This window comes from Miniopterus natalensis, chromosome 22 (genome assembly GCF_054644295.1).
Source record: "Miniopterus natalensis isolate mMinNat1 chromosome 22, mMinNat1.hap1, whole genome shotgun sequence".
Lineage (NCBI taxonomy): Eukaryota > Metazoa > Chordata > Mammalia > Chiroptera > Miniopteridae > Miniopterus > Miniopterus natalensis.
Genome location: NC_142102.1, coordinates 12,019,408 through 12,041,608, shown reverse-complemented (window position 1 = coordinate 12,041,608; position 22,201 = coordinate 12,019,408). Strand labels below are relative to the sequence as shown.

The following is a 22,201-nucleotide window of genomic DNA, read 5'->3' as shown; positions in this document are numbered from 1 at the left end:
CCCATCAAATATTGAAATGCTACAGGGTTTTAGGTATAATTCGCATAATTACGTATAATTTAGGCAAGCTTTGCTATGATCCCAAATACAACCGCTGCAGGAGATATTAAAATGGTCTCCTCCTCGCCCCGAATTTTATGAAACTAAGAACATAATTGCAAAGGGTCAAGCTTATTCTTTTTGGGATAGTCTTTCTTTCTTCTTAAGTATATTTTTATTGATTTCAGAGAGAGGAAGGGAGAGGGAGAGAGAGAGAGAAACATCAATGATGAGAGTCATGGATCGGCTGCCTCCCGCACGCCCCCTGCTGGGGATCGAGGAGGCCGCAACCTGGGCCTGTGCCCTGACCGGGAATCGAACCTCGATCTCCTGGATCCTAGGTCAATGCTCAACCACTGAGCCACACCAGCTGGGCTCTTTTTTTTTTTTTAATTGATTTTTTTGGAAGAGAGAGAGAAACATCAATCTGTTGCTCCACTTAGTTATGCATCACTGGTTGATTCCTGTATGTGCCCTGACCGCGGGTTGAACCCGCAACCGTGGCGTATCGGGAAGATGCTCTAACCCACTGAGCTGCCGGCCCTTAGGAGACTGACAGCTTCTCCTTCCTGTCTCTTGGGACACCTGCCCTAGGAACCCAGCTGCCATGCCAGGGGATGTCCAAGCAAGGAGCCACGGGGCCCTGGGCCCCCAGCCGGCACCCCCAGCCGTGTGCACGAGCCCTCTTAGCAATGCACCCCCAGCCCCACTTGGGCTGCCCGGTGACACCACGTGGAGCAGAGACAAGGGGTCCCCACTCATTTCTGCCCCAACTGCAGATTGTCAAGCAAAACAAATGGCTGGTGCTGCTTTGAAGGGTTGGGGTGGTTTGGTATCAATAGAGAACTGGGCTGTGGTGCCACCCATTTTGACGCCTAAAGCAATCAGCGATGTGGGGACTGACGGGGGTTTCTGTGAGTGACGGAGGTAAACCTTCCAGAACCCTCCCAGGGAGGCTGGGGCTGGGGCTAGAGCTGCGGACCCTCCTCCTAGAAAAGAGGCCCTGGGCGTGGATTTGCATGTGATGCGAGAGTCACATGCCCTCCCCCTGGAGGCCAAGGGCCCCAGACCAAGAGCCCCTCCTGGGCCCCAAGGTTCCCTCTTCTGCCTCAATCAGCCGAGCCTGGGTTCAGGGGGTCCCACCCGCTCAGACCTGGCTGCCCAGGGCCACCCTGTCTCTGGGAGAGCTGGACTCTCCCACCCCCGAGGCTGGCAGGAGGGGTCGGGCTGGCGCTGGATCAGCATGCGGCGCCCCGGGAGGTACAGGGCCACCAGGAGGCCTCTGTGTGCAGCCTTTGTTGGGGCCCTGGGGACCCAGGGGACAGCCCAGGCGGCTCCTCGGCTCGTACACTTTGACTGCCAGATGAAAGGGGGTGATGCCATAAAGAGGCTGCCCGGCCGGGGCCCCGCGAGCATGGGGCGCTTTGTGTCCCTCCAGACGGAGGTACAGACGTCTGTGAAACGTCAATTACAGCTGAATAAAGACGTCTGCTTGGTCCAGACGCGCCTCCTTTCAGCTGGGGAGGTGTTTCCAGGCCCGGCCTGGGATGCCTTTGGTGGCCTAATTCGGGTGACTGTGACTCTCTCCATGAGGGGCCCTGGCTTTCATCACTCCTGGGGAAGATGGGAAGGGGTGGGGTTGGTCTGACACCCCCCCCTTTGTCCAGGAATGCGGGGGGGGGGCTGGGAGGTGAGAGAAAGGAGCGACTCACCTCCCTTCCCTTCTCCCCCAGGCTGGGCCAGGCATGGGGATGGGAAGGAGGCAATCCGGGAGCCACTCGACCCCCGGAATCAGCCAGGCCTCCTTCCCAGGCCTGGTTGGCCACACAGGTCTCGGTGTGGCCCAGCCTGGGGCACCTGGTGGCCCTGTTCACGCCTGGGTCTGTTTTCTCTCTCCTGCCTTTTCCTCTGGGACAGTTTCTAAGGGGACGCTCCCTGTGACCAGCATCACCACCTCATGAACACACACTCAAAGCCGTTTGGAAACACAGAGCGGGGCCCTGAAGGAGTACGCGTGTCTCCCCAGGTTTGCTCGTTGGACGAATCTGAGCACCCGAGATGGGCCTGGCCTAAGTGGTGGATATGGGATATGTTTTCTTGGCCAAGTCCCCAAACCCCTGGGCCCTAGCGTCCTCTAGAGTAAGAAGAGGGGTGCGGACATGGGGGTTTTCAAGACCCCTCCTAGCTCTGACCAGACTTATTTCAAAATCATGTTGCCAGTCCGCGTCTGTATCCAAGGGAGGAGAGGCTTGGAAACACGGCTGTGGGCTGCTAAATGCTGGCCCTTGTTTGCAAGGATGTCTCTTTTTTTCTTTATTGATTTCAGAGAGAGGAAGGGAGAGGGAGAGAGAGAGAAACATCAACCATGAGAGTCATTGATCGGCTGCCTCCTGCTCGCCCCCTGCTGGGGATCGTGGAGCCTGCACCCTGGGCCTGTGCCCTAACCAGGAATCGAACCCTGACCTCCTGGATCCTAGGTCGATGCTCAACCGCTGAGCCACACCGGCCAGGCTGCAAGAATGTCTTAAAGGCGATCGAGCCACAGAGGCCGCTGCGGGCTGGAGCTGTGCGTGTGCCCGCCTGTGTGTCCAGCAGACAGCCCCGGGGCCTCCCACCCACCAAGTAGGAGTCAGTGGGGCCTGGGTTTGGGATCAGCTCGACCTTCTTTGAAATCCTGCTGGGCCCGCTCACTCATTTTGTGAAATTGCACCTTCTGTCCACCCCTTTGTAGAAATGAGGCTCCTGCACACTTCCCCCCAGGTGGCTACTGTGGCCATGGAAAGAGATCTTATTACTATAAGTGCTGGGTGCGTAGAAAGTGCTCAACAGACAAACATTATCTGTGTTTCCAGGAGTTTCCAAGAACCAGGGGCCTCGCCGGTGCCCCTCCCACCCCGCCCCTGGGGCCAGGCCACCGGCGAGTGTGTGGCGCAGAGCAGGGGCCCTGGTCTCTCTCTCCACGCCGGCGTCTGGACAGGCCAGGAGGCAGCCGAGGACGAGTGACAGCTGGGAAGGTTTAATTGCTCCTCGGTGGCTTGGGAGCTGCCTCCCTCCCTTGCCAGCGATCTGCATTTCAATGTGCAAAGAGTGGAAACTAGGATGCTGCTCAAAGGGGTTACAATGATTAATCATTTAAAAAGCAAGATCTTAATTACAGGCCGCAATTTTTGCTATTTAAGGAGTCCATTAGTTGCCACAAAGAAGAAGAAAAAAAATTATCACAGGTTATTCGCTTCCAAAAGTAGAGGGGGGGGGGAGATGGGAGGGGGAGAGTCAGCTGCTGCTCAGAGATGGGGGGGAAGGCAGGGTCCCACCCCAGAAGAGGCCTGGGCAGGAGCACATTGGGCGCTGGCCATGGTGCTAGAGGGGACCAACAAGGAGGCTTCTCAGGGGTCTGGGGCTGGTGCAGGGAGGCGGTGCCAGAGCAGGAACTCGTTGCCCTCTCTCTCCCCAGCTCTGGGCCTGGTTGGAATCCCACCTGTGGGTGCCCCTGGAGGCCTCCTCCTGGGCCTGGCAGCTGGTGGTCAGCTCCTCCCTCCATCCCAATGACCCCTGACCCCACCCTGCTCAGGATGTGGGGTTAATTGCCAGGCCCTCCCCTCTGACCCCTCTGTGGGTTTTAGTCTTGTCCAGTCTCTCAGGCCCCAGGGTGTACAAAGGGGACCGGGGGTAGGGGTGGGGGAGTGTTAGGAGTGAGATTAAAAAAAAAAAACAACAACAAACAAAAAAAGCCCAGCCCTCTTTAGTGGATTAATTTACTGATCCTCCTGGGGGCAAAAGAACAAGAGCCTGTGGCCTCAGAGGCTTCTGTGGTGAGAGATCTGGAGGCCTCCCTCCACCTGGAGGCCTGGGCACAATCCTGCCACGGAGGAGGGCACCCTGCCCGCCCCACGGGCCGGAATCGATCTGTGGCTCCCAGCCGCCTCCTGGGCCCTGGCTGGCAGCTCCCGAATCCCAGAAAAGAGCCCAGCAACACAGGGGCGCCAGGAGCGCAGGGCCGGCCTTGGGGACGCAGGAAGCCCGGATCTAGACGGTAGTGAGCCTGACATCACGCTCACCATCCAAGTCAATAACTCGGATGAATCAAACTGGTCAGTGTGAGCTGCTGCTACGGCCCAAGGCTTGAGACAAGCATTTACCAGCCAACCCAGAGGGAAAAGGTGTGTTCCCTGCCAAGCCTGCTTAACGCTGGGAACAAAATAAGATCCCTTCTATAAACAGTCCCTCCTGCCAGATGGATTAAATGCCTCTGTGTGTGTGTGTGGGGGGGGGGAGCGCACGCCTCAGGCTCTTCTGTTCTAACATTCAGGCCTCCAGAGGGCAGGCGGCTAAATCAGTTCAAGGGTAATCCCAGGGATTTCTGGGGGACGGTGCGAGGAGACCCAAGCCACAGACTCACAAGATGGGTTTGAATTCAAAATAGCCAGTGTGGCTCAGTGGTTGAGCACCAACCTAAGATCCAGCAGATCTCGGTTCGATTCCAGGTCAGGGCGCATGCCCCGGTTGCAGGCTCCTAGATCCCCAGCAGGGGGCGAGCAAGAGGCAGACGATCCATGATTCTCATCATTGATGTTTTTCTCTCTCTCCCTCTCCCTTCCTCTCAATTAAAAAAATTACACATAAAAAAAAAAATAATAACCAGGCTGATTTCCTGGTGACTCTCCTCTGGCCCCTGCCTCAAGGCATCCTCACACCCCCACCACCATCCCCCAGAGAGGAGAGGGTGTCTGTCTCTTTAATTGCCAGTTTCCGGGGGGGGGGGGAGCACACAGTCCCGCCCCCCCAATGCCGATTAATTGCAGGGTGAGGCACCCAAAACAGGTTGGACCACATCATTTCTGGTGCTGGCTCTTTTCACTGGCGGCTGCCTTGGAGCCACAGTAATGAGCAGCTTTTAGCTTGTCACTCTCCTGACACTCTTTACTTCGACCAGGAAATGGCAAATGTGATGAAAATGAGAACTTTGTTATCTGTTTGTCATTTCCCAGGAGACCGAGACGTGGGGCTGGAGCGTGGAGAGGAAGGCCCGGCACCCGAAGCCACCTCTGCAGGTGGTGCTCAGACGGCAGGTGACTGCGGATCACAGCCCAGGGCCTGGCCGCCGGCCACACCTCCACGCACGTCACCTACCCAGGTCCCTCATGGGCCGCAGGGGATGGAGACCCTGCCCTGCCTGCCTTCGAGACCTGCCGAATGCCCATGCCTGGGAAAGTGCTCCAACCTTAGGGGGCCCTGGAGGTTTGGGGTGCCAGCATCCTCTCTCCTGACAAGCAAGGCCTGCGTCCGTCCCAGCTGCCGGCCTAGACAGTCTTGTGTGAATTTAGGGGCAGCCAGGGGTTGGGGCCATCTCTGGCTGGCTGCCTCCCTCCTGCCTGCCTCATCCCCACAGCTGTGGCTGCACTCCCACCTCTGCCCCGGGCTTTTGTCAAAGCTGAATTCATGTGACATCTCAGAGGGAGGGCTCCCGGGTGGGCGGACAGATGGGAGGGGAGGCTCCGGGCCCCCTACTGGTGCACTCCCAGGATGCTCCCTGCAGGGTCCTGGCCTCGAAGTCTGCCGCCCTCTTTCCTGAAGGGTGGTTAGAAGCATGGTCTTGGGGGTCAGAGACCAGAAGTCTTGAATTCCACGTATGAACCGTGAGACCTTGAGAAAGTCATGGACTTCTCTCCACCGTCGGACGTGGTGACACTGAAAGCCATAATGTGGGCACAGGGCTGAGCACACCTGTAGCATATAAAGGGCTTAAAGGGGGGGGGAAGGAGCCCCTCCCTGCATCTCTTCCCTCCTCCCTCCTTTGGCACAAGGACCTGCAGACATGCCCTCCTGCCCACTCCCTGGCCTTGCCCCGCTTTCCAGCTGCCTCTCAGGGTGGCTCACGCTCAGCGCTCCCTAAACTGCCCGCATGTCAGCAGATCCTCTAAAAATGCTTTGCAGCAGGTGCATGGAGCACACGGCACCTTCCCGGAGTCTCCCCCCAGCATTTAGTGTGGACGCCGCTTGCCCTGTGTCCAGGGATGGGCACTGGAGTAGCAGCGAGCCGGTGGCCTGTGTGAATGGCCGGGTCCCCGGGGGGCGGGGGAGCTGTGGGCTGGATGAACGGGTCCCGGGTCCAGAAGAAGTGGAGGGTCTGGGTCTCTGGCTGCCTGGGAGGGGCCGGAGGCTGCGTTCCTGGGGAGCCTGGGAAACCCTCTCCCTGCCTGGCCACAGGCGGGGGTGGGAAGTCAGGGCCACGGGGGGCTTTGTATCCTGCACAATCGCAGCCGCTCTTCTGGATAAAGGGGCAGACAAAGGGGCCTTCGGAAGTGGCCACGCTGCTCAGCACCCGGGGAGGCCCCAGGAAGCCAGCTCCCCCTGGCCGCCCACCCAGGCGTCCTCTCAACACCCCGCCACGAGGGGCCAGCTGGGCCGCAGCCACTCCCGGCCTGGACAGCTGTGCTGAGAGTTAATGAAAACAGGGAGAACACCCCCCCAGCTGGCCCCCGGGCCCCCGGAAAGCACCAGCAGAGCCCCCCCAGGCCGGGGCAGGTGGGGGAGCTAGAATGCTGCTCTCTTATTTCCCAGGAGGGCAAAAGGAACTGCCCGCAGATGAGGGCGGGTTTCCCAAAGGCCTCAGGCATCTATCTGGTGAGGGACTGACTTCCTAAGAGGTGGCTGGTCCCCAAACAGGGGGCAGCTCAGGAAACTTAGATGCATCCCCCCCATACACACAACTGGCCAATCACATCAACAAGATCCATGTCCTTAGCCAACTGAGATGCCAGATGGAACCTCACCCAAGGGACCTGGCACCGTGGAAAGCACCCAGGAAGTGCCCAGACTTGGGAGACAGCACGCTTGGGTGCTACAGCTCTGGCCGGGTGACCTCAGCAGCTTCCTGACACCCCAAGCTACAGTGTCTTCAGCACTAAGCGACGCTTGTATGGAAACCATGGGCCTTACGCGGGACGGTGGCCGTCAGGCCCCTGACACAGGTTGTGCTCTCTACAAACTGCAGCTGCATCTCTCAGGCCCTGTTTGAACAGGGGGGGTGGGGTGGGGTGTCATTGGCTCTAAATTAGTCTGAGCATCAAAAGCAGTGCTCAGACTAAGGCTTCTGAGCTCAGAGCCCGGTCTTGGCCCCTGACTGCGGGCACCTCTGGGTCCCAGCCCACCCTGGGAGCAGGGAGTCTGCAGGGCCCCCACGAGCAGCAGACGGAAGGCCCCATCGGCTGAGGTGGGGGGAGGCTGGGATAATGCCCCCTTTTGCTAGCACTGAGCAGAGCCTGCCAGGGCCCTGGCTTCTGAATGCCCATTGCAGCCACACACTGGGCGCTGTGTCCCAGGCAGCCGGGTGCCAGGCCCGCTCCCTCCTGCCTCTGATCCCAGGGCCTGGCTCAGCGCCTCCAGCCCCCACTGCACCCCCTACCCATTCATGAGGGGCTCTGAAGACCTTCCACAGGGCTCTTCCTGTGGCCTTGAAAGGGGCTCGCATTGAGCCCTCAAAGGGCTGCGTTTGGAGGGAGGGAGGAAGGAGCGAAGGTAACGGAACTGAGATCCAAAGAGGTGACTGACAAGCCAGGGGAGGGGCGCAGAGGGGTCCCCAGGGCCCGGCTCAGGACTGCAGTGCTCTGTTCTCCAAGGCCATTTGCTCTAAGGACTTACATTCCCAGCTCCGTGTGAGGGGTGAACCAGCGAGGTCACCAGGAGAGAGCTTGGTCGCTGCTGTGCACTCCTGACAGTCAAGTGTGTGTGTGAGGGTGTCAGTGGACAGCTGCAGGGCTAGCGGGGACTTTGGGAGGACTGGCAATCACTAGGAAGGCAGCCTCAGACATTCTGTTGTATGCTTTTTTAGGAAAAATCTGAGCCTAGAATCGAATCCCACTTTATGTATAAACAGAAAGGTACTTTTTGCACAGGGCCATCCCCCTAAAGATGTATACACACTTTAACAGCCGGTAGCTCAATTTTGAAAATGAAATGTATTTTATTTTATTTCTTTAATTTTAAAAAATATGTGTTTATTGATTTCAGAGAGAGGAAGGGAGGGCGAGAGAGAGAGAAACATCAATGATGAGAGTCATTGATCGGCTGCCTCCTGCATGCCCCCGAATGGGGATCAAGGAGCCCGCAACCCGGGCACGTGCCCTGACCGGGAATCGAACCTATAACCTCCTGGTTCATGGGTCTATGTTCAACCACTGAGCCACCCCGGCTGGGCAGCACCTCCCTAGAAATGGACCCAAAATGCAGCAAAGGGCGAATGGGAAGCTACCCCAAGGAGAACCCCTCCTCTGCATGGATCTCGGGGTGGCGTGGCCAAAAACCACAGGCCTTGTGAAAACTGCTCCTTCATGAGGCTCTTTCCTGGCCTAATTGTCGCCATGGCAATGACCCCTAGCGGCCGTCTTTAATTAACTTGGAATTGGAGTCACCTAACCAGCTCCTCCAGGAAATTGCCCACCAGCCCGGGGGCAGTCACACGGCCCCTGGCGCACGCAGGTGATGGCGCAGAAAATTCCCAGCCCCAGTTGTCCCGTCACCTCCCCATTCTCAGATTCTGAGAGCGACTGGCAATAACAACAACATCGACGGCGATAATAGCAGTGAGAGGAGACCCTGTGCTGAGGGCTCCGCACGTTGTCACCTTCACAGTCTGGCCGGGAGGAGGCGCACGCGCTCCCTTTGGAGACCTCGGTGGCCTCCCTCGCCAGGGCAGGTGGCAATGCCAGGCGCCGCCACACGGGGCCGCTGTGAGCGCGGAGGAGCCCGCCACCTCGGGCTTGGGGACACCTACGGGAGGGGCTGCCCCGGAGCTGCCCCCTTCAAATAGTTGCTGTCGCAGTTTCTGACTTTATGGCCCTGACTTTGGAGAGTTAAACACGCAGGGGGGAGGGGCTGTTGGCACCTAATGGCCACGTGTTTCCCACGCAGACCCTGTCGCAGGGCCCCTGCGTGTCACATCTCTGGAGAAAGGTGCAGCTTCTCCAAGAGCTGGACAGTCAGTGTCAGTTATTCCTGCCCCGTCTGTCCGGGGAGGGGTGGCTGGAGCTCGAGCTCAGCACCCCCTGGTGGCCCCGCCAGGCCCTGCCCTCCTGCAGCCAACCAAATCTGGCTTCTCTGGAGCTGGTAGGAACTGGTTTGTTTTTTCTCACTTGGAGCTTTGGACAACCCGCCTTCCCCTGGAATTGGGGCCCCCAGGAGGAAGGGACCTTGCTGTGTCCCCTTAGGCTCCTGAAGGCAGGGTCTTGGGTCAGAGAGGCCCGCAAGAGGCGGGATTTCTTTCTCTAAGATGACTTTAGGTTTGGGGTTCCGGCCGCTGCCCAGGTCCCAGGCCACCCCGCCTGCCCTGCCTGGTCCTCTCCCTTCCCATCCTTTGCCCTCCAGGATGGAGGCCTTGGCACCTTCCCACAGCCTGTGTCAAATGGCATTCAAATGTCTGTGCCAGGGCAACTGGCCACCTCCACTGAGGATTTGGTGGGCGGACACGTTCACACCCATTACACAGGTGGGAAAAGCGAGGCGACCTGCCCTGCCAGGTTCCGCACTTCAGTGCCTCAGATCCAGACCCTGGGGGAAAGGGGCGTTGGCCCCCAGCCAGTTACTTTAAATGCCTCTCCTCCCTCCCTTGCCCCCCCATTTCAGAAACTCCCAGCATGTGCACTGCACATAGTAGGTGCTCTGTCAAGTGTCAACAACAAAAAATTCCCCAAAGAGGGTTACAAAACAGAGATGCTTTAGTCGTGGGAACAGTTTGCAAACCAAGGAGACAAGAGGCATCCTTAGAAACGGAAAAGAGAGGCCGCCTTTTATAGAGAAATTTCCCCACCCACAGTGCATGTAAATGAGGTTTCCGAACAGTGCAGCTCTGATTGGTCAGCATAGATGCAAATGAAGACGCAATTTGTATAGTTTTGATTGACAGGGCAGGTCTGAGTCCGTGGGTCCCAGATGGGTGCTGAGAGTGCATCGGGGAAGCAGAGTGCGGGGTGACCCTTTGGGAACCGGTTCCCCCAGCCCAGGCCCCAAACCTGGTCTCCTCCCGCTGTAGAAGTCTGGCTTCCACGTCTGCGCTGGTCCCAGGGCACCCGCCTGCTCCACCTGCACCCCCAATTTCCTGCGGGTGCTGCCGCATTGCCCAGCATGTGCACTGCACATAGTAGGTGCTCTGTCAAGTGTTAATTTCCTCCTGCTCTGCTGGGGGGAGCGGCCTCGCTGTGACAACTCGGGCTCCCCCTGCTGGCGCCCAGGGTAGCGACCTGAGCCAGGACCCGCTCGGAAATGCTGGAAAGCTTGTTTTTTTAAGCTCTAGGCGACTCCCCAAACACCCTCTCCTCTGCCCAGTCGGACCCCATCCCCGCCTCCTGCCAAAGTTAACTCAAGAGGCTTCCCGGGAGATCTTATGTTCCTATAACTTTATCCGAAATGCAAACAAAGTGGGGTAAAAAAAAATGCACTCATTTACCCAACAAATATTTACTGAGGACTTTTGATATGAGTCACTTTGGCTCATACTGATGGAGCGGTCACCGGCCTGGCTCTGTGACACTGTGGCCCCGCGTCTGAGCCTGCCTGCGTGACACCAAGGCTGGATGCGAGTGACAGGGTGTGTTGGTCTGTCCAGAAGCCACATCTGAGTCAGGGTCCTGATGACTCGGTGGGTGCGCGCGGGTTTCGCATGCACCTCCCTCCCCAGCCTGGCTCCATGTCCCCCGACCCCCGTGGGCATGTTTCTGTGCCCTGACCACAGAGGCCCAGCCCAGGCACGTCCTGGGGCTGGCTGAGCGTGTGTGCGGAGTGTGTGTAAGTCACCGGTGTTGACGGGCCACCTCGAGAGCCTTTGTCTGGCGCCCACTCCCCACGGCCTCTAAATCCCTCACCCTGGCAGAGCCTGGGCTATCCTTGCTCCCAACCGCCTTCCCCCCGAGAGGAGTCCCTTTAACTCGCAGCCCCTCTCTCAGCCAGGGGGGCTGAGAGTTGGGAGATATTCATCTCGGGGAGTTTTTGTTCCGCCTCGTGAAAAGCCTCAATGGCTGGGAATACCATTCTAATTACAGGGAAGCCCAGCTTATGTGGGGGACACAAAGAGCTGTGGTCTCATAGCAGCTCCTTCCATCCGTCAAATAAGGCCGTCTAATGACGGGGTGAGAACTGTGAATGCCTAAAACAAACTCGAAGAGGAGGGAAAATAAAGCCACCAGGGGCTTAAAATATATTAAATTACCCTGATTAGGAGTCGTGGCTTTGCAGAAGGTGGTTGGAGAGGCCGGGAGCCCCGCCATTCGCGGGGTGGGGAGGGGGTCGGGAAGGTCGGGAGGGGGGCACGGAGCCCGGGGCCCATTCTCATGCTAACACCCGGACACACTGCAGGCTTAGCGAGCTGGAAAATAGAAATGAATTTGCCATAACACTCCTCCTCCCCCGCTCCAGCCCAGAAGCATCGCCTAATTGCGACCCCTTACAGCCTGCTGGGCACTGGGACGGGGCCACACCCTGGAGCCTGTGTCCCTTGGCCTTCTCACCCCTCCTTCCCTTTTCAGGGCCTGACCTCGGGGTTCCAGTGCAGGGGGGAGGGGTGCCAGGGTGCATGAGCACACGCACACTCACACTCGCCTCCTGCGAAGGTGCCATTACCCACACTCACCCCCTTTATAGGTACACACCCCCCCATCCACAGACACAAATATCCCTTCCCTCCCGCACCCCCCCCCCCCCCGCACACACACATTTCTGTAGGCGCGAAATTTGCAGACCCACTCGTACCTCTCCATGGACCAATACGCACAGGCCTCCCACACTTTCACCGGCGCCCACGCGTGGCCACACGTTCCTCCCCGGACGTGTAACCCTTCAGATGTGCCCCCCACAACCCCGATCTAGTGCAGTTTCAACATCTGACCGCAAAGAAAACAGGCTGAGAAGTCTGCGGGGAGCCAGCCCCGTCTCCAACTGCTGCAGGCCCTGGCTGGCTCCGTCTCCCCACCTGAGTCTGTTTCCTACTGTTAACACGAGATGCTTGGACTAAATGCTCGAGAAAACCCTTTCCAGCTTAGAAATGAGGAGCCGGGGGTCCGGGGCTCCCCCCGCCCCTTCCCTGCCTCTACACACTCAGGCGTGTGTACACGCGCACTGCACAGCGCACACGCTGATTTCCTCCCGTGTTCGCAGGTGGCTTGAACCCTCTCGGCTCCCGCTGCAGGTGCCCCCGTGTCCCTCCTTAAGCCGTGTGCATCTGTGGCTCTGTCGGCTGGATTTTTTGGGTTTGGGACGCGGGGGAGTCAGGTGTGGATGTGAACCACTGAGCCCCACAGTGTGGCTCCCCAGTGCGGGAGAGGCACCCGGCCCAGAGCTCCCCCTGCTGGCGGGTCTGGAACAGGCGACAGGTGCCTCCAGAGGTCGGAGGAATGAATGCACTTGACCTTCAGATCTGACCCACGTGACCCCAGACCTGCCCCAAAGATCCCCGCAGTGGAAATTACTAGCCGGGGTGCTCGGTTCAGCTGCGGGGGGGGGGGGGACTCAGGGACGCACTGCCAGGCTGGAACAGAGACTGCGAGTGTAAACTGGGCAGAGGGAGTGTGGGAACAGCAAGGCACCACCTCGCCGCGGTCCCTTCCCCCTCTCAGGCTCTAGGAACACCTTTCTCTTCCTGCACCCTGCAGACAGCCAGTGGGTACCGTGTGTGGGCCAGGGTCAGGGTGGGCACACCTAGGGGCTCACACCAGCTGCTGGCCAACCTGAGCCAATCAGCCTCAGCGTTTCCATCTGTGCCGTGGGCAGAAAAAGTGCCAGAAAGAGCCCCAGCAAGGGCTGGAACCTTCCTCACCGTGCACCCCACCCTAAGCAGAAAAGGCAGGGATCCCCAAATCCTCAGAAGACCACTCTGGGGGCCCCAGGGTGAGCAAAGGCCACATGCCACCCTTGTCCCTGGACCGTGGCGCCAAGGCCAGGGCTGCCGATGGAGGCACGATCCCCAGCTGCAGTGGTCTGAAGGGAGTGCAACCCCCGACCCTCGAGGCTTGGGCACCCCGACGCGCTGACCGGTGGCCCACATCGTGGGGGCACAGCTGGGGGACGAAAGGCCCACGGCTTTAAGACGAAGAAGGCGTGTCTGTGGGCTGAGTTGTTTCAATGAATGAGAGGTTTCTGTAGACAAACCGGCGTGGGGGAGATCCAAGGGGCCCGGGGTATCTGCAACGTGAAAGTACCCAAGGGCCATTTGCACTCCCGAGGTGGGGGGGGGATGGGTCCGCTGAAGGCTACTTGTGAGATAAAATAACAGGCTTCGGGCGCCTTCAACGCTCCCTTCTAACCTAGGCCCTCAACCGGCTCCCTCCCCAGCCCCAGACCTGCCGGACTCTCCCCACCAAGCTTTCCTTTCCCGGTTGATCTGCGCTGGACCCTGCACACTCCTGCCACAGGGACAGAGAGACCCCTGGAAGGACCAAGATGAAATGGGGGGGGCGGAGAAGAAATTGGGGGCCAGCCACGCTGTGTGGAGAGGACACCCGACTAGCCTTGAGGGCCTCGCCCACCGAGTCCCCAGCGTTTCCCAAACGGCTATCCAGGCCTTGGGTGAGCATGCCAGCCCCAGGGCCGGAGGGACAGCAGGGACTGAACCAAGGGGGGCATCGCCTGGAGAGAACAGACGCCCTTACTGATGCTGCCCAGCTCCAGCTGTGCCTCGGTGACAGGTCCCAGTGCTTGGGCAGGATGCCTAGGCGCCCTCTGCCCCTGTCCCTCGAACCCCTGACCCGCCAGCGCCATGAGATCCATACATTCCCATGGAAACGCACACGCCCAGGCTGCCAGGGCATTCATTCAACGCGGACAAGAGCAGCAAACTCGAATTCTAGAATTTCCTCCAAATAAAATAAAGCTTCAGGAGGCGACGCTGAGCCTCTAGAGCCTGAGTTGGGGAGTAGGTGCCAGAGGAGGAGGGGTTTGTTGGGTGCCCTGCGGGGCTGGAGGGAACCCTCCCTGGCCTGGTGCCCTCTCGCTCTCTGGGGGAGGAAGGCACCCGGCTGACTCCAGGGCCACAAGACGAGCCCATGTGGGCTGCAGGAGGCCCAGGAGCCGGGACGCAAAAGTGCCCAGGTTTTCCCAGCACAGGAGCAGCGGAGTCCGATGTGTAGCCTGACACTGGTGTATCCCCGAGCGTCTGACCTGATGCAAATGGCCCATCCCATCAATGACTTCCCTTCCATCGCCAAGAAAAATGGGATTCCCCCCCCCTAGAATATTCCCCAAAAAAGAGCAGTGATGTCTGGGCGAATTCCAGCGGGGCTGAGCTTGTTTTCTTGGGCACAATGGCACTGTCGGGGCTCGGGAAGGATCTCCGTGGGCCTGGCGCCTGCACCGTGGCGAGGAAGGGGTGCAGATGTGTGTGGAAACGGGGGGCCTCCAGGCCACCAGCATTTCTTTGGCGAACCCGCAGCCCAGCGTTCCCGCAGCTACCCTGCAACAGTCTCGGGTCCTCACGCTCAGCTTCCTGCGCCCACCAGTGTCTCCGGGAGGGACCCGGGTCCCCACAAAGGCCTCCTGGGCCCGCACAAGCCAGCCGGGCACCAGATACAGCAGGACCCCAAAGGTCCTACCCGGTCATTGGCAAAAGACTGGAGGCTGGGTTTTCTGAGGCCGGCTGCCTTCATTGTAGAGGGGGGAGGCTAGGAAACCCCAATACGCAGCGATTCCCCAAACATCTGGGATTCCGGATCCCTGTGCCACCACCGCCAGGGGCCCTGCAAGGGGCCCGAGCGCCGCAGAGCCGGACTTCTCGCCGTGGCTCCGGGCTTCTGGCGCAAGCAAGCGGGAGAGCTCGATGGAAACAAAGCCATTTCTCTACACGTAGCCAACGTTTTCATTTCCAGAACTGCCCGCGGCCCTCCCTCCCTGACTACTCAGTTCTAGAAAATCGATAGTCTTTCCGGGTGAATCCTACCCAGGGAACGGGACCCTGGAAATGCGCACCCCTGTTTGTCTTTTGGAAGGAATGGATGGCGAGTCGCGGGCGGACAGGCGAGCCCCGAGGGCGCAAACCCCTTTAAAACTCACTGGCACCTACAAACTTACACGTGAACACCTCCCCCCTCCACCCCCACCCCCGGGGAGCTGCGTGGGGTCTCTGCCTGGGAAAGCTCCTTTCAGCCCAGCCAGAACCTGGAGGAGCCACTTTCTCTGGCCTGAGGGTTTGCAAATCGACTTGCCCAATCCTTATATCCTGCATGCCCACGCCTTAAGAGTCAGGCCCAGACGTGGGACCCACCTGGAGAGAGAGGGTGGCCCAGGAGAGGGCAGGGCTGGGATGGAGGGTGCAGCTGGATGGCAGGGGCCTACCCCGCGGCGGTTGGCAGGCACCAGGGGCCACCGTTTCCAGTATTTTTGTCCAGTGTTTGGGGGAACCCACGGGGCTTCGTGCAAGTGCGTGCAACAGACCCCTGGGGCCGGGACACAGGGCAAGGCTTTCCGAAGACCGTGTGTTCTCCTTGCTGACTTTTTCTATCAATGGGAGAGACGTGGGTTTATTGATCCAGCGGCCTCCACTCGTCCGTCTATGGTCACAGTTCAATCACGCGCTTATCGGGAAAAGAGCGAGTTCATGTTAGCCTTGGAGGAGCCCAGCGCGTGAGCATGTGTGGCCAAGTGTGCGTGTTGGGGGGGGGGGGGATTCTGCATCCACGACTGTGCAGATGGGTTGAGGGCAGACACTTTCAGAAAAGGGCCAATTTCCCCTCCACAATGCGCGCTAAGTACCTGATAAATGGGACTGGTGTTTATTCATGAGCAGGTACTTTGGAGACGGCGGTTGGAACAGCCGCCTCCCCGAGGTACTTGAAGCCGGGCAGGTGCAGCGGGCGGCTCCGGAGCGCACAAAGCCCGCAGCAGCGGCGGGGATGGCGCGGGGAGGGGCGTGGAGGCGGCCGGGCCCGGCCTGGGGGGCGCTGGGCAGCTCGCAGGCACCTTAGCCCTTTGTTCCCCCTCGGAAACCGAGACCGCTTCACCCAGGGGCGTCCCGGGAGAAACCTCCCCTCTAATGACCGAGAATTCCCCTTCCTCCTGGAGCCCAGCCGGGCAACTCCGGGTCTGGCAGGCGCGGGGACTGAGCGTGAGACCCTGCTGGCATTTGCGTAACCGCCGCCTGTGAGCCGGCTATGAGCTAACCAGCTAGGTAACTAACTCATCGGCCAGGAAAGAAACGGAACCGGGCCTGGGAACCGCGCGGGCACGAGGCTCGGGGCTGCCCACCCCCGCCGTCGAGGCGCCACCTCTGGCGGTGCGGGTAACCTCGGGCTTTCAGGTTTTGTTTCGACTCCGAGGGAAGAAAATTGGGGTCTGTCTCTTTCCACGGCTTCCTGGGGCCAAGGTCGTGGGACAAACCAGATCTTGCCCTCGGAGTGGCTCCAGAATCCCTAGGGACCCCCAGCTTTAGCCCACAATCGATCGGCTGCCTTGGCTGGGTACACGGAGAGAGAGAAAGCGAGCGTGCGGAGAGAGCGCAGGGGCCTTGGGGGGCCCAGCACAGGGGCCTTGGGGGGGCCCAGCGCAGGGGCCTTGGGGGGCCCAGCACAGGGGCCTTGCTCTGAGCCTAGGAACGTGCATTGGCGGACGGTTTCCTGGGAGCCGGCGGGGAAACCTTTCCCCACCTGATTTTTTTATTTATTTATTTTTTTTGGGGGGGGGGTGGTCTGCCCAGGTTGTCTGTCTGTCTCTCTTTTGAAATTGTTTCAAAAAACAGACCAAGATCATTGCAGTCCGCAGAACCAGAGAGGAGACATCTGTGTTTCAAACAAGCGCGACTCCCGTTGGGGAGAAAATCCTTTGAGAAGGACGGTTTACCAGGGGCAGGGACCTGGAGTGACCCACCACCGCCAGGCGCCTTTTCCATTTCACCACCGAAACCCCGGCGGGTTCCCCTGCTCCACGCGGACCGACTAGGAGACTGTAGATATCCGCACTCACAGATTGTCTAGGAACCTTGGGGTTGGAGTGAACTGTAGATACAATAATCCGGATTCTGGGGTGTGAACGTGGATCCAAAGCGGTAACCCGGCCCAGTGCCCACGGCCTGGCCCCACCACCCGCTTGTGTGGCGCACAACCACCCCCAGCCCGGTGGGTCCAGGCGCCGGAGGTGCGGGTGGTGGAGATTAGTTTAAAGAGATCGCCAGGGAAGCGAGTCATCCCCTGGCGTTTTCTCCCAGGAACTGAGCTAGGGATGGAGGGTGGAGCTGCTCCAAGAAGACACAGGACGTGGCTACCCACCGAGGCCCAAGAAGCCGGGTGCCACCCTCTCTGGTGCACTGCGGGGGGGGCTTCCAGCACCCCGCAAATAGCCTCATAGCAAGGGGGCCTTGGGGAATGTCACCAGGAGGTTAGTGAGCGCGAGACAGGGTCTCACCAATCCCCGCACCCCAAAGGCGCAAAGCCGGGACTGCCAGGCGCTGGAGGGGCACCACGCGGAGGGCCTGGAACTGACCGGGTGAGGCTCCCCTGTCCCCACCCGCAGCCCATCATGGAGCCCCAAATTCAGGCAGGAAATGGAAGATACGTTGGAACAGGCCGGGTAGGGGGTACACTAAAGACTCATCACAAAGCAGTTTTCCTGGTTCCCACCCGCAGGACCGGTAAGGCACACCCAGAAGAGGCAGGGGACGTCCGGCCAAGGAGGGCCATCTGTACTAACACCCACGATTGATTCTCGTGGCGTTACAAATTTAGAATAAATCATAAAAACATAACAAATACGATTCCTGGGAGAGCAGGTCGGGCTGGGTGTGATCTCTGGCCCCGGGCTCCTCAGGTGGGCTTCGGGGGCTAAACGTTTTACTTTTCTAAGGAAGCCATTGGGGCAAATGCATTTTGGGCCCCTGCGGGCATCCGGGCCCCTGATTTGTGCACCCCCCTCAGGCAGCCCAGTGCCCCTAATCCCGACCTCAGACCCACCAGGTGCAGCTTCCTTTCACCCATCCAGAGCCTTATCTGGTTTTGGAGTGAGTGGGGGCAGAGATCTCCAGTGGGTTCTGCTATTCCAGCTATTACACCCGTATTTCAGGTGACAGACTCTCAGCCTGGCACCCTGCTCACTGCCAGCCCAATGCCGGGTAGAACAGGCGCTGCAAATTCAAGTTCTGACCAGAGGGCGGGCTCCCTGGCTCCCTGGCTCCCTGGCCTGTCTGGCCTGGCCTGTGTTGACCCACCTGCACCCCAGCTTCCTCCTCGCTGCTGCAAGTCACCCCAACCCCCAAAGAGAGCACAAAGACAGGCCCTCAAAGTGCAGCCTCGTCTGGGAACTCACAGGAAGCCCGCCCCTCCCTGATCCTCTCCGATCCTCTTTCTGGGTCCCTGATGATAGGACTGGGGTTTCTCCAACCCGGGACCCTTGAGGGGTGTCCAGGGAGGGAAGCAGCTCTTCACCCCAAGACCCTGACACGCAGCCCCAAGGTGGCAGTGAGCGTGCTGAGCTCTGCCAAGAGAGACAGTGGTTCTGATGTCCACTTTGGCAATGACCTTGGGGGAAGCCCAGCCCCACCTTCACCTGCCAAGGGTGGAAGATTGTAAAAGAAGATTCCTAACATCTCTAACCAGACGCTCCAAGGAGTGTGTGTGTGTGGGGGGGGGGCACAGAGCAAGGAGACTCCCACAGGCTCCTAGGTCCCAGCACCCCAGGAAGGCGCTGAGGAGGGCCCACCGCCTGCGTTTTGCAAGCACTTTGCCTGAGGAATCTCTTTGCCTCAGCCCTTTCCTTATTTCCTCATATGGAAGGAAGCTGAGTCCGTCTCTCTCTCCCTTTCTCTCTCCTCAATTCCACCTGATCCATCCCCACCCCCAGGGATCCCGCTCAGAGGCCCGCAGGGCTACAGGGCACAGGGCTCCTGACTGTCTCGTTTCCTTCCTGCGTCCACGCAGATGTCAACACACACACAGCAGCCCCCCTGAGAGCAGGGGCTTTTCTGTTTTGTTCTCTGCTGTACCCCCATCGCCTAAAAAAACCACGATGCCCGGCCCAGAACGAGCATTCAGTAAACAACCGTTAACTGTGAAAGGAGGAAGGCCGTCCACTCACCGGCTCTGCTCCTGTAGCGCGTCTAGTCTTTACTTTCATCAGAAGGTGATGGTCAGGTTTTAGAGCTAAAAAAAAAAAACCAAACACAACACATCTCTGATTTCTCTCCTTCATAGAGCCGTCCAGCCTCTAGCTCTCAATTAGCTTCAGGGTCTTTCTTCCACCTCCCCCCCACACACACACACACACATAGGCCTCTAAGTGGTCAGGCTCTGGGACGGACAAGGTTTCGAGAGCCTGCATTTAATCCATCACCTCCGAGGACCCTGGGGGTCCGTGGTTCCTCCTGGGGGTTGGGTTATCTGCCTACTAAATGGAGCTGCTATCTCTCCACGGCTCAGGCCCCGACCTCTCCAGGTGCTTGGTTCAATAAAGCCTGTGGAGACCAACTGGGTTCAGTGTTTCTTTTCTGAGGGAGGGGGGAGCGGTGTTTGTGTGTTTGTGTTTTGAAAATGCAAAGCGACAGCAACATTGTCCCTAGAGGTAGTCACTGGTACAAAAATAATAATGGCATTCCCTCGTGGATCCCCTACAAGGTCTCGGGCCCTGGGTGGAGCACCGCATCTTTCTTTATCGCCATGACGAGCCCATGAACCTGATCTGCAAGCCCATTTAACAGATGAGGCTCGGCCAAAGCCCTGTGTGATTTGTAAGGGACGGGGCCACGGTTTGAGCCCAGGAATCCAAAGGCTGGGCTGGCCGACCCCCACCCTCTCCCTCTTTCTGTCCCTAAGGAAAGCGAGAGGAGCCACCGGAAATGGGATTTGGGAAGTGTCGTCAACCGCTGGCTTAGGGATGAAGCTAGAAGCCAGCGTGTGGTATATCCAGAGCCAGGTCAGAGCTCCCTGAACCGCTTTCTCGCTGACACCGATTTAACCCCTCCACTCCCATTTCCATGTCTGCAAAAGGAGTTAAAGACAAGATCTGTCTCCCGTTGGGAAGACTAAATCGATATTGATATTTTTTCTCTCTCACTCTATTACAGAATGGTGTTCACGCCGCCCTTTGCCGCCTTAAAATCCCTCGACCTTCTACCCACCTGTGAGTTGGGAGCCGTGGCTATGGGGACAACTGTGGGTTGTCCAAGATGTCACAATAACCTATGGTGAATCTCCCCGCGAGGGAGGGGAAGGGTCTAGAGCGTCCTTTGCAGATGGTTTTGCAGGAAAAAAAAAAAATCATTTCGGTTGGTTTCCCTTTTTAAAAAGATGGAAACATCTTCCCGGGCTCCTGTGACATCAGCGTGTCAGTGATGAATCATCTCCAGGGGAAAGACAAGCAGCACTAGGTAGGTCACGGTCTCCACTTATAGTCAACTTCCTGGCGGCCCTGCTGAGGCCTGGCAGGGGGGACCCCGAGGTTTGATGCGGTGCCTGAAAGCTCAGCCCCTCCAGGAACCCCGGAGGAACCCGTCAGATTGAGGGGTAGCCTCAGAGAGACTGATGGCCTCTTTGCTGGCATTTTTTTTCTCTTTAAAAAATTTTAAAGTAATTACAAGAGCAGACCTTTCTCTTTTATCTTGGAACCAGCCTTTTCTTGTTGGTTCTTGCTTGTAAATGAGACCTTGCATATACTGGAACTGAGGGAGGAGCACCTGGGAGATGTTAGCTCAGTTGCAGCCAATGTTTAAAAAAAAACACACACAAAAAAAACCCCTCAGTGTTTTGAAATGTTATGTGTGTGTTTGATTTTTTAAAAACTACTTCATCCAGAAACTATTTCACTTATTGTCTACTGAGCACTTTTGGCGGTGCAGCTCAAAGTGTTAAGAGAGGGAGAGATGTGGGGGGAATCTGGGCAGACTTCCTGGAGGAGGAAACGCTTGCCCAAGCTTGGCCAAGTGGAGATGGGAAGGAGTGTATTCCTGAAGGCAGAAACTTCATTATGAGTAAAACCCCAGAAAAAGAGAAATTCGGGGGCCACACGGGAAAGAAGAGGGGAAGGAACACAAAGGGGAGCAGTGTGGCTGCAGGAAAAAGGCCATCTCCCCCTTTCAAACCTGCTCCTTCTAATCTGCGGTGAATCTGGAAACCAGATATCATGGATCTTACAACTGGGTGTAACTCAGGCGTACTCAGGTGAAAGACGGGAACGGGGACAAGGCTGGGGCCACTCGGAAGGAGCCCTCTGTGCCCCCTTTCAGCCTGGCAGCGGGCTGGTTGGGTGAGATACAAGCTAACACACCTGTCCCCACACAGAATGGGGAAACCAGGCCTCAAGGAACAGCCAGAGGCCCTGTGGGCAGAAACAGGGACCCATTAAGGCCCCCACCCTACCTTAGCTACCACCCTGTTATCCCAGGGCCTTAACCGAGGTGCCGGGGATGGTGGCAGGCGGGGGATGCCCCATAGCTCAGGTTCCTGAGAGCTCGGCCACACACGCACCTCCAGCTCTCCTCGGCTTTCTTACTTGGGGACCCCTCTAGCCAGAATTTAAAAGGAGTTGGAGCAGAGCCAGCACTAGCGACAGAGACGTGGGGACCCAGAGGCTCACCGACGAGAGCTGGGGGCGCAGGACGCCCGCGGGGAAGGCCGGCCCTGGGCGCGTTCAGCTCTGCGCGCCCCGGCCCCGTGCGCTCCTCCCCACGCGCCGAGCAGCAGTGCGCCCCCCGGAGGCCCGGCGGGGCCGCCCAGCCCCCCGCCTCCGCGCAGCGCGCCGCCCTCCGCGCGAGTCCCCAGGTCGCGCCGTGCGGGGCGGGGCGGGGCACCGGGGTGCGGGCGGACCCGCCAAGAGCTCTTACCTCGGCGCCAGCGTCCGTCCGACCGGCCGAGCTGGGTCTGCAGCTGGGACTGCGGGGCTGGGGAGGCTCCCACGGGCTCGGGTCGCGCCGGCCTCCACCGGAGCCCCCAGACCCTTCGGTGGCCCCGAGCGGGGGCGCCGCGCGGGCGGGAGGAGGCGGCTCCTGCGGGGCGCACGGGGCGCGCGGGGCGGGGGCGTCTGCCGCTCGGAGGGGAGTGGGGAGCGATTATCTTGAAGAACAAAGGCGGCTGGGGAAGGCTCGGCGCTTCCCCCCCCCCTTCCCGGGCCTGGCCCTGAACTTGAACTTGTACTTGACACTGTCCCGAAGGTGGCGAGGGCGCCCCTTGGCGCTGGGACCGCGCGCACGGGCCTGCGCGCGGGGAGG

General features: G+C 59.0%; 1 long non-coding RNA gene across 1 annotated transcript in view; it reads right to left on the bottom strand.

Annotated features, from left to right (window-relative positions):
- LOC148090723 (uncharacterized) overlaps window positions 1-21,873 on the bottom strand; it is a 35,833-nt gene extending 13,960 nt beyond the window's left edge. Inside the window, exons 1-2 of the long non-coding RNA XR_015716380.1 lie at window positions 21,818-21,873; window positions 19,078-19,142 (exon numbers count right to left, since the gene is read on the bottom strand). This is a non-coding gene — a long non-coding RNA (uncharacterized LOC148090723). The remainder of the gene's footprint in view (window positions 1-19,077; window positions 19,143-21,817) is intronic.
- Between the last annotated feature and the right edge of the window lie 328 nt (window positions 21,874-22,201).